Source organism: Amblyomma maculatum, chromosome 11, assembly GCF_055883805.1.
Source record: "Amblyomma maculatum isolate TAMU_Amacu chromosome 11, ASM5588380v1, whole genome shotgun sequence".
Taxonomy (NCBI): Eukaryota; Metazoa; Arthropoda; class Arachnida; order Ixodida; family Ixodidae; genus Amblyomma; species Amblyomma maculatum.
Window position 1 is genome coordinate 109610557 of NC_139354.1, and position 11490 is coordinate 109622046.

Here is an 11490-nt window from a genome sequence, read left to right on the forward strand (position 1 = left end):
GGGTGGTGCAATTTTTCAAGCCAAATTCGTAGTCTTACCCCACTCTACGCATGACATCATTTTAGGAATGGACTTCTTGAAGTTTTGTGCCGCTACCGTGGACTGCCGAAGTCAAGAGGTTCATTTTGACGGCTCGCATCTGCCGACTCTTTTTGAAAGTGACCGTAATGAAGACACAGTTTTTAGTATTACCGAAGACACAGTAGTTCCACCTTTGTCTGCCATGTTCGTCCCCGTGTCCGCTCCACTTCTTGACCAGGTTTCATTTCAGGCCGTGGTGCACCCAGTTCACTCAGCATGCCTGAAGAAAAATGTTATTATCCCTCACTGTATGATCACCTTGCATCACGGTAGTGCCTCGTTATGGACAATTAATCCATCGTCCGAGCCCGCAGTTTTACCAACGGGATTAAAGCTTGCCTTCTGTGGACCCGATGCGCCCCACGTCGTTGCTTTGGTCACAGATGCTACGAGTGCCACCGTACCTCTGCCTGCTGATGAAACTTTGATCTTCCGCATCTTTAGCGCCGATCTCAGCTCACCTCAATGCCGTACTCTTGTGGATAATCTTCTACCTTTTTCGCCTATGTTTGACTTTTCTCAAACAGATGGACCAACCTCTCGCCCTGCACATCGAACCCATCATAGCATCGACACTGGTTCGGCTCGTCCCATTCGTCAAAAGCCATATCGCGTGTCCCCATCTGAGCGCAAAGTCATTCATGAGCAAGTGGAGGACATGCTACGGAAAAAGGTGATACAGGAGTCATCTAGCCCCTGGGCTGCCCCTGTTATTCTTGTACGCAAGAAAGACGGTTCGTGGCGATTCTGCGTCGATTATCGGCGTCTAAACTCTGTTACGAAAAAGGACGTCTATCCTCTTCCTCGCATAGACGATGCCCTCGACTGCCTCTCTGGTGCGTCCTATTTTTCTTGTCTTGATCTCAGATCTGGCGACTGGCAAATTCCAATGGACCATGCGGATAAGGAAAAAAAAAAAGACAGCCTTCGTAACGCCAGATGGCCTTTATGAGTTTAATGTTATGCCATTCGGGCTGTGTAATACGCCAGCCACATTTGAACGCTTTATGGACACAGTTTTGCGCGGCTTAAAATGGGACATTTGTGTTTGCTATCTGGACGATGTCGTCATATTTGGGAAATCCTTCCATGAACACAATGACCGTCTAGTACGCGTCTTGAATTGTCTGCACAACGCCGCCCTAATCCTAAACTCGAAAAAGTGCCTCTTTGGAGAGCGCCAAGCGCTGGTGCTAGAACACCTTGTCAGTGATGATGGTGTAATGCCGGATCCCCAGAAAACTGCCGCTGTTGAGTTTTTTAAACCCCCGCAGACAGTGAAGGAGTTGCGCTGTTTTCTAGGGTTGTGTTCTTATTTTAGACGCTTTATACATCACTTTGCGGACGTCGCTTACCCATTGACGTGCCTTCTCAACAAAAACTCCACTTTTGACTGGACACCAGACTGCGACACGTCATTTCGTCAACTGGAGTTTCTTTTAATATCGAAACCCATCCTACGTCACTTCGATCCTGCTGCAGTGACAGAAGTTCACACGGACGTTAGTGGAATCGGTCTCGGGGCAGTCCTTGTCCAACGGCACGATGAACGAGAGCATGTTATCGCGTACGCAAGTCGTACCCTGAGCAAGCCAGTGCAAAACTACACAGTCACCGAACAGGAATGCCTGGCTGTAGTTTTCGCTGTGCAGCGTTTCCGTTCATATTTGTACGGACGGTCGTTTACTATCGTAACTGACCATCATTCACTCTGTTGGCTGCGGAACCTTCGAGACCCATGTGGTCACCTCGCACGCTGGGCCCTCCGGTTACAGGAATATGACTTTGCCGTGGTGTACAAAAACGGGAGGCTTCATGCAGACGCAGATTGTCTTTCTAGGATGCCAATGGTCACGACTGGACCTGACAGCGACGATTTCGACAATTATATATTGACCCTCGAGCCAGCGTTCCCTGACACGAATGTTTTCAAAACGGAAACAGAAAAATGATACCAGTCTGCAGCCTCTCTTTGCCGCCGCCCAAGCCAGCGTACCTACAAGCCGTTTTTGTGTGCGTGATGGCCTCTTATGGAAAAAGTTATTCGTCTGTCGACCAACGATACTTACTCGTAGTTCCCAAGACGCTATGCACGGACGTATTGCGTGTTATGCATGATGATCCAACTTCTGGGCATTTAGGATCGGTTCGAACACTCCACCGTTCTCAAGAAAGATTTTACTGGCCCAGAATGCGCTCGACGATTGAACAATACGTTGCCATGTGAAAGCAATGTGAAGACCCCGACAGCTCCATTTGATCAAGTAGGCATTGACCTCGTAGGTCCGTTTCTGAAATCCGTGGATGGAAATCGCTGGATTGTAATTTGCGTGGACTATCTCACACGTTACTGTGAAACCGCCGCTCTTACATCTGCTACGGCACATCAGGTGTCGCTTTTCTTGCTGCACTCAGTCATCTTACGACACGGGCCGCCACGAATTGTCATCACTGATCGGGGCCGACAATTCACTGCTGATGTTGTTGAAGAGCTCATGCGTTTATGCGCCGTAACTTTCCGACACTCGACGCTATACCATCCCCAGACAAATGGCTTGACTGAGCGCGTCAACAGAACGCTTATCAACATGCTAGCCATGTATGTGGACGCAGGGCATAAGAACTGGGACACCATACTACCCTTAATCACGTATGCGTTTAATACCGCCACGCATGAGACGACAGGGTACAGTCCATTTTTCCTGCTCTATGCCAGACTGCCATGCTACTCCCTGGATACTATCCTGCCGCCCTTCACAAGCCGTGAAGACCCCTGCCTGGCTGAGACCCTCTGTCTCGCCGAAGAAGCTCGGAGAATCGCCCGATTACGGTCTGGTGCTTCACAAGAACGTTCTAAAGTGCTATACGATGCCAGTCACCAGCGAGTCACATACTCTGTAGGTGATTTAGTCTGGCTGTGGCGTCCAGTTCGACGCCGTGGCCTACATCAAAAACTCTTGGCCCACTATGACGGCCCATATGTGGTTGTCAAACGCATCAGCGATTTAACTTATGCAATAGCCCGCCTGACAGCATCGGGTCGTCGGTCTGACAAAACCGAACTATGTCATGTTGCCCGTTTGAAGCCGTGTCAGCCTCGCACGACTCACGAACACGCCCAAAGGGCTTAGGCTGAGTAGGGGGGAAATGTCACGCTACTGACGACGAGGAAGAATTGTGCTGGTCTGGGAGAAGAAGAGGAGAAAGCGTTGGTGCCTGGGGCTAGTAGGCTTCACCTTATCCCACTGCCATATCACTGTAAATAAACACCCCTTTTCTATTTCACCGTAACAATATTAATTCGTCATTATGAAAAACGATACACAGTCTTTATGAAAAACGATACACACCCGCCGCGCACCTTGGTATAGACAGCAAAACATATCCCGGTATCTTGGCAGTGCAGTTTTCTTTAATCCGTATTTCATAATTACAATAACATCATAAATGAAGGAGTGTTGTTATAAAGAAAGAAATAAGGCGGTCTAAACTTTTGCGTATACTGCAAACATCGCATTGTAGAATTCACGTGTTTTCTCTTTCATTCCGAATTTGCTCAATCTCCTAATATGTAAAGACATCGTTTTAGAGACGTCGTTCTAAGTCTTATGCACTTGTCACACGAAGAACATGTAAATATCTTTCTTTACAACAGCAGAAAATCTTAAATTTTTCAATTGCGATTTATACACGCTTGCGCTCTTATGAATATAGTGGCGAATGTAAGGTATGATGTGCGGTATATGAGCTGTAGCATCTCGTAATGACATCAGCTTTGAAAGAGACCTTACTGGACTGCACCATTAATTTGGCCAGCTGTGGCTGCATGACGAACGCTGATATCGCAGTGTATTCTGGCACCTTGCATCTCGCCTCCATTCTCGTAGGTGTGTGTACGTGTGTCACCTATTTCAGTTACGTATAATGGAATTTTGAAGCAGCTGCAATCGCTCGATGTGCAAAGCGCTATTCGTCCTGATCAAGTTCCATCTTATGTTCTGAAAGCATGTGCCGAGGTGGTAACACTTTATTTGATTACGCTGTATAAAATCTCGTAAAACTCTGGTTGTCTACCCACAGAGCGGAAAATAACTAACATAGTCCAAATCCATAAAAATGGCTTCAAAGCTGAGCTTTCAAATTACCGACCAATTTCTCTCGCAAGCGTAAAATCAAGATTCTAGAACATATTATTTAGAGTGCCGTTGTAAAACATTTGGGAAATAGCAACTCTTTTGCAAATGTACAGCATAGTTTCAGGTCTGATTTCATGTTGTTCACAGCTGTTGGAATTCAGTTATGATATCATTTCGTGTTATGACTGGAAATCTGCATATTTTTGGATTTAAAAAAAAGCGTTTGACTGCGTACCACAAGCCCATATATTGCATAAACTTGCTACCCTCGGGATACACCACACTGTACTTATAGATTCGTGACTACCTTTTCGATAGATCACAATATGCTGTAATTGATGGTGTGACATCCCATTCTGCAGATATTACTTCCGGCGTACCTCTAGGGTTAGTTTTGGGGCCCTCGTTGCTTTTAATTTATATTACTGATATTGTCAAGAACATTTTCTGCAAAATTCGCTTGTACGCAGACGAATGTGTCGTGTACAGCCCAATAGTCACCGAACATGATGTTCGCACTTGCAGCAAATTTCAGGAAGCATCCATCAATGGTGCTTGTTGTGAAAAATGACGCCGAATTCAAATAAATGTAAATATGTTGCTTTTACACGAAAGCACGAAAACGCAACCCTATAAACTCTGCTCACTGTTTAAATTCTACTCATATGAAAAATGTTGCAGAATTTAAGTACATCGGTGCGTATTTCAGAGAGGACCTCACATGGAGAACCCATATTGACTGTGTAATAGGCAAAACATTCAAAATGCTGAATTTCTTCCAGCGTAATTTCCATAAAGCACCCACAGATATGCTGGCGCGGTATGAGTTTAATGTATGATTACACCATCGAATGGTTTACAACGCGTACAGAACCATGCAGCACATTTTGTCGCCAATGATTGCGACTTTCAACACAGGGTTTCAGCAATAAAGTAATCTTTTGGCTGAGAACTTCTCAGTAATAGGCGCACGCGCTGTAGACTAGAAATCTTCTATCGCACCTATTTCAGCCAAACCGGGATAGATTAAACTGTGTGTGTTGAGCTGCCACATTCTGTATCTGCACGTTGTGATCATGCCTTTAAGGTGCCAGAAATCAAATGTCGAACTAATGTTTATCAAAACTCTTTCTTTATTCCTCATGTCATATCTGTTTCGATCAAACGCTTCAATAATCTTGTTCACTGCGCATCTGTGGAAGCGATCGGCGCTTTTATTCATAGAGCCACCTAATCTTAACTTTGAGGACGAAGAAAGAGCACTGAACGATAGCAAAGGGGGTTATTTCAGTTCGCAAGCTTCGTCTGGGCAGACGAAGACAAGTCCACTTGTAGAAACGTTGGCTCGGTTTGTGAACCGAGGATCCCCCTCTACCCTCGTTCAGTGCTGCTTCATACTAATCTTAACTATGTGTCATTTAATGTACGCGCGTGTGTGATTGATTTTCCTGTATTTAATGGCTGTTGCATGTGTTGTTTGAATGCCTTATCACCTCACTATAGCACTTGTAATGCTTGATTTCGTTATACGTACCCCTGCAATTATGCCTTCGGGTGTTGTAGGTATATGTAAATAAATAAATAAATAATGAGCGCGGGCGCATGGCCAAGATTGAGCCCGCTCTCAGAATCAGTAGTAGAGCGCCCTAGCCATTGAGCCATATCGGTGGGGCCCTATGAACAATATAACTTGGCCTGTGAGTCACACGAAATGGTGATCTGTATAGTTTGCATTTTCATTTTCGTCCGAATGCACAAGGTACACTGAAAAATACGCATGTAAACACCATAGATATCAGTGTAGAATATTACATCCGATCATATTTGCCAAGATACTGGGCCGCACGAGTGGGGTGCTTAAGAGAAATAGCACCGTCAGAAAGGAATTCTACAAGTTTCTGCTAACGTTTTCTCAGTGTACTCACGGAATAGACAAGCAGTGAGCAGCCGTTATTATGACCCAGTTTGTAATAATGCTTCCAGCACATTGGTACAAATTCCTTGATGTTTTAATCTGCAGCCTAACCTGGGACAAATACGAAACAAAATTAGTTTGTAGATTTACTATGGGGGGGGGGGGGGGGGAGGGGGCTTACAAGATATAATAAAACAAAGTATTCAAAACAGCTTATGTTAGCGGTAACTATATGCAAACATTTCAGGTAGCCGTTTATCAGTATGATCTGTAACTTTTGAGTTTACACTATGTTCCTGAAGACAATATTTGAAATTAACTCATTCTTTCTTGTTAAAGAATATAATTTGGAAAATGAATATAATGGTGCTGACTATGCCAGGAATTTCTTAACAGACCCTAATTTATTTAATTGGACAACGATTCTGCGCCTCTTCGAAATCTAGGTCACATTTAACTTAGGACACCAATTGTACATGCAACATGAAAGTTATGAAACTCACATCTGCCACCAGAAGCAGAATAATGACGGATAACAAAAACCCGGAGTTGCGCTAGCCGAATGCCAAACATCGACTTCTCTTTGGCTTTTGGTCGGCAACTTAATAAACTCCCCGCAGCGAAGCAACGCAGGAGAAACTTGACGATGACGTCATTATCAGACGTTTCAAATTTCTACTGCTTTCGCCCAATTCCGTTTGTAAGTAGACTGATGCCTGGAAACAACGCCTCGTGGCTTCTCCATCCTTTTATCCCTTGGTGTAAGCGTTTGCGTTAAATACGCATCCCCTCTAGAGATGATGTCACCATCGGTATACCTACCGTATGCTGCGGCGTGAATGATTACGACGTCAATTTAAATGACAGCGCAAAGTGACTCAGCATCATTTACCATCAGGCATTCACAGATTCGATTCATTTAATTCAAGTGAATCCTAAACCGCTTCGGCTTCCCTTTAAGCAAGAGTTGAAAATGAGCGAATAGCTCCTTTAAGTTGCTCTACAATTGCAATAATCTGCTAACGTGACCGTACACGCATCAGCAGAGTTGCAGCGATGATGACGGAAGGACGCCACATAGAAAGTAGCCCCAGATCCATACCTACAGTTTACAAGTATCACTCAAGACGAATGTATATAACACCTTCCCTGTACCCCCCTATGGGCTACAAACGTGAACATTAACGAAAACAGTTGAATTTAAATTTCCGGCAACGAACGCAGACAACTATAGAAAAGCAACTCATAGGTGCAATTTTGAGAGGCAGGCAGCGTGCAGAGTGGGTCAGGGAACGTGCGCAAGTTACCGATATTCTAGCACAAATCAAGAAGACTAAATGGCCTTCGGCAGGGCATGTTTTGAGAAAGAACACAGCCGATGGTTGTCAAGCATAACGACTCGATTACAAGAAAATGCAAACGTTGCGGGAGGCGGCCGAGCGACTAGAAGTAAGAGTAGGAAGTTTTCGGGGACTGTGCTGCAACAGGATCGAGTTAATCGGTGGGATACAAAAGCGGCGTCTGCCCTGGATCGGGTGCAGTCACTGCTGATAGTGATGCTGCTTTTGACGATTAGATTGTCGACGTCAATATAATCCAAAATTTTCAGTTGTATTTCGATTAAAAGGCTGATTTAGCAGATGTTTTTTTTTCACATATCTCCGGCGGTAACTTGTACAGGTGATAGTGACCCGTTCCAGTGCAGATTCTGTAAGTGCTTGCTGCTTACGATTCATGGCATATTGGTCCGGCTGATGTGCTTGCCGTGCACAATCCGGGTTTCCGGGTTTGTGTTTGCATGGCCGCAAACTGCAAAAAGTAAAATAACCATCTTAAGTGATTGCGTAGACTTCCTGAGTCATCAGACAGGTGCGCAAGTCATTCCAGCTGTTTTATTTCTGAATAGCTAGCAAATTGTTTACACAGTTTATAATGAAACCCGTGCATTGAGCTCAAGAACAGGAAAGCTACATTTGCAAGCTTCATTCCGTGTACTTGCTCACTACTTAAAGGTGCTCGATGGGACTTTATCCTAATACAAATTTGTTAAGCTGAACTACTTTCTCTTCTGATCGTGCCCCAAATCGCGAAAAATGCAAGAAAAAAACAACAACAACAGCACCTAGTATTTGGTGTTTGTACTTGATGATAAGGTCATGGTTCAAGACAATGTGCAATTGAAGAAGTGCTCAAAGCGAAGTTTGTTCCAAATTATTATCTGTGTGATCAGCAACGTTTAAATCGCGCTTTCGAAAGCTTTTGAAGATTACTTGCACCTAAATGCGGCCAAAAGTAAGTTCACCGGCTAGAAATAATAATAGAAAAACTAAGTCCCATCATTGTTCACCGAATGTACAGTTCCGAAATCATTTCCCAGCGCTTAGTTAAGGGCGTCCTGCACCCAAGAGGCCACACTGCCGCCACTGAAGCCCTTCAAAATCCAGATAGAGTTCCAAGCTCCTCCGCCGACTGAACGGACTGTTGACTGAATGACCATTGAAACCGTCCTTGCTGTAGTGCTCAAGGCGTATAAGTGGGCAGTCAATCGGTTCGAGTGTCTTCAAAATGCCTATGCAACATATTGCTCAAATTCCCTACGATCGGCTCTCAGACACGAGACACCGCTTTGACTACACCCAGAACTATTTTAGGCTAGTTCGTTCATTCTGATACGACTAAAGCAGCGTGAATGTAACTGTTCGAAGGCGAAACAAAGAAGTGACAAGAAACAGCATTCACTGACAACTGGTCGTTACTGTGCAAAACGTGTACAAATGTAAGAAAGCAGAGCCAGAGGCAATCAGATACATTCAACGTCGTACGGTGTGAAGGGCCATAAGAGAGATAAAAACCAAAACAGGATAATAAGGCTGTTTTAAAGACGACAGCTCCCAAAGATAATAAAAGATATCATATGGTCTGGTGTAACAAAACTTGAAATTGGGCTAGATAGTGCATTGCTTGACTAAAGATAAGGCGCACAGGAAACACACACAAGAGAAGCAGACACAGGACACGCGCAGTAGAGACAGGATAGCGCGGGGCCTGTGTGTCCGCTCTTGTGTGTGTTTCCTGTGCGCTTTATCTTTAGTCAAGCATTGCACCATCTAGCCCAATTTCAAGTTTTGTGAAACTATTTTTCAAGCAATGAGGGCTCTTTTATATGTGGGTCATCTTTTTCTCCATCGCGTCAACATGTGGTCTGAATGAAGCACATATTAAAAATTCCAAGGGTGCCGTTAAAGGGCCCATGGAAAGCTAATTACTAAAATTAGCAAACGGGCACGAGCGATAAGTATCCCAGGGACACTCTCTGGAACAACAAAAATGTTTAAGCCCCGTTTCGCCCGCGTAACATGGGAGCGTCGAATTAGCCGGCACTCCCTGCAAGACCCAATGACGCCATAGGGGAGACCTAAGCGTGAGTATATGTCACCCGTACTAGTTGCAAGCGGTAATCAAAAGCACTTTCAACAATTGTTTGCAAATTATAGGCTCCACGCAGAGCTTTTAACTTTCTCTCGAATTCTCACAATGACCACTATGCTATGATTTTTTTTGCATTAGAAAATTATCGTAAATAGCACTTAAGGGGCCGTTTAAGTCTGCATAGGTGCAGTAATACTAAAGCATACAACCGTCATTTTGCTTGCTATAGATTAATTTTAATTTATTATTTCATTACGTAATCTATATTTATAAGCCCTTAATTATTTATTTTCCTCGACGCTCTCCAGCTTTCTTACGCTGGACAAGCACAATTATGGAAACGCTCACCAGAAGTGCGCGTAGAGGGATGATTAGCGCTCTAGGCTGAAATGCGGAAGGATGATGGTTACATTCCTGGCATGGATACAATTATGTTTTAAGTGTCAGTAAGTGCGGACACGCTCAGATGACAGGCACTATCCGCACACTGTGCTGATACACTTTGTTGACGCGACAAGAAATGACAAGAGGCAAGAAATGATCCGCATTAAAAACCACACTCATTGATAAGCCAGGCACGGTCAAAACTAAAATTTACCAGTGTTGCTATAAGAAGGCGAGTGCACTCATGCACGACTTTCACGCGTCAATTACGCAGTCTAGGGCCTTCCTTACTTGTAAAAAAGTCTTACTCTATTCCGCGGCCGACGCTAGCTCGGCTACTGTCTGTAACCATGGTTTCAAGTAGGCGAGGCATTCGTTTACATTTGCGGCAGAGAAGCACTATAATAAATACAGTGCTTTTCCGAGTAAGCGCTCGTTTTGCTTAAAACGTTCGTTTAACCAGTACTGCAGACAACTGTATTAAGAACGACATTCTCAGTTGGAAATAAAGTCAGGACAAATATGCAGGAGTTCGTAACATCTCCGGTTGTTGTTAGACGTCGGACAACGGCCGATTCTCGATTTCTAGCACAGATCTTTTTGAGAAACGGCTGTTCTGAACAGCTTCCTTTTTTACAGAACCTTGGAACTGTGCCTGCGTACTTGCGAAGGCGTACGCTTTTTTAAACATAAGTTCTTATGTGGCCGCCAGCTGCGTTTTACCAGTTAAAGCAGGCATTAACTGGAGTTTTGTACATCTGGTACCACTGCGGTCAATAAATCACGAATCTTTATTCACAAAAATGGCCTGAGTGTCTATCATAGCCTGAGTCGGTTTCGGGCGTTAAACAACATAAACTAAACTAATAAAGGATGGCCTGATGCTTAAGGGGGACGTGGGTGGGTTAGGTGAGTTTGAGGGCTCCGAGCTCCGAAATGAAGTCAAGAAGACCACTAAGCTTGCGCTTGGCATTGGTACTGGAGACCGTCCAGTTTTTGTGCCTCTTGATATGGTTGGCAGATGTGTAGCGGGCTCACCATTCCAAGATAAACTTTCCTAGTTGCGTTATGCGCCACAAGCTTTTTTCTTCGCTCAGCACAATATTTTAACGTGGAATTTTAAACTGGCAAAAGTGTAATATTTGACACCTTCATAGATAAGCAATCTATATCTTGGCATTATGTTTTTGCTCCATTATTGGCTCCTTCATTCCCCGATTCTCTTTGCGTTCTGAACTGTCTGGAAATGCGCTTACCGCCTGTTTATGGTACGGATTGGAATCTAAGGGTTTACTAAAAATTATGTCAAAAGGAAACAATCACCGATCAACTGGTTGTATTCACGATGTGGACGTTCGCCAATACCTGGAGTCCCTGATGATCCAGACAACAAAACCAACATGGTAAATTGCGGAATCGGTAATCTTCCACTCACGTACGCGAGATTCCTGGCGGGTGATAACGTAACTGAACTTAAGTCTCGTGCTTTGACTTTTTCATTAAGCGAACGAAACATCTGTGCGGAATCCGAAACGTCTATATCCT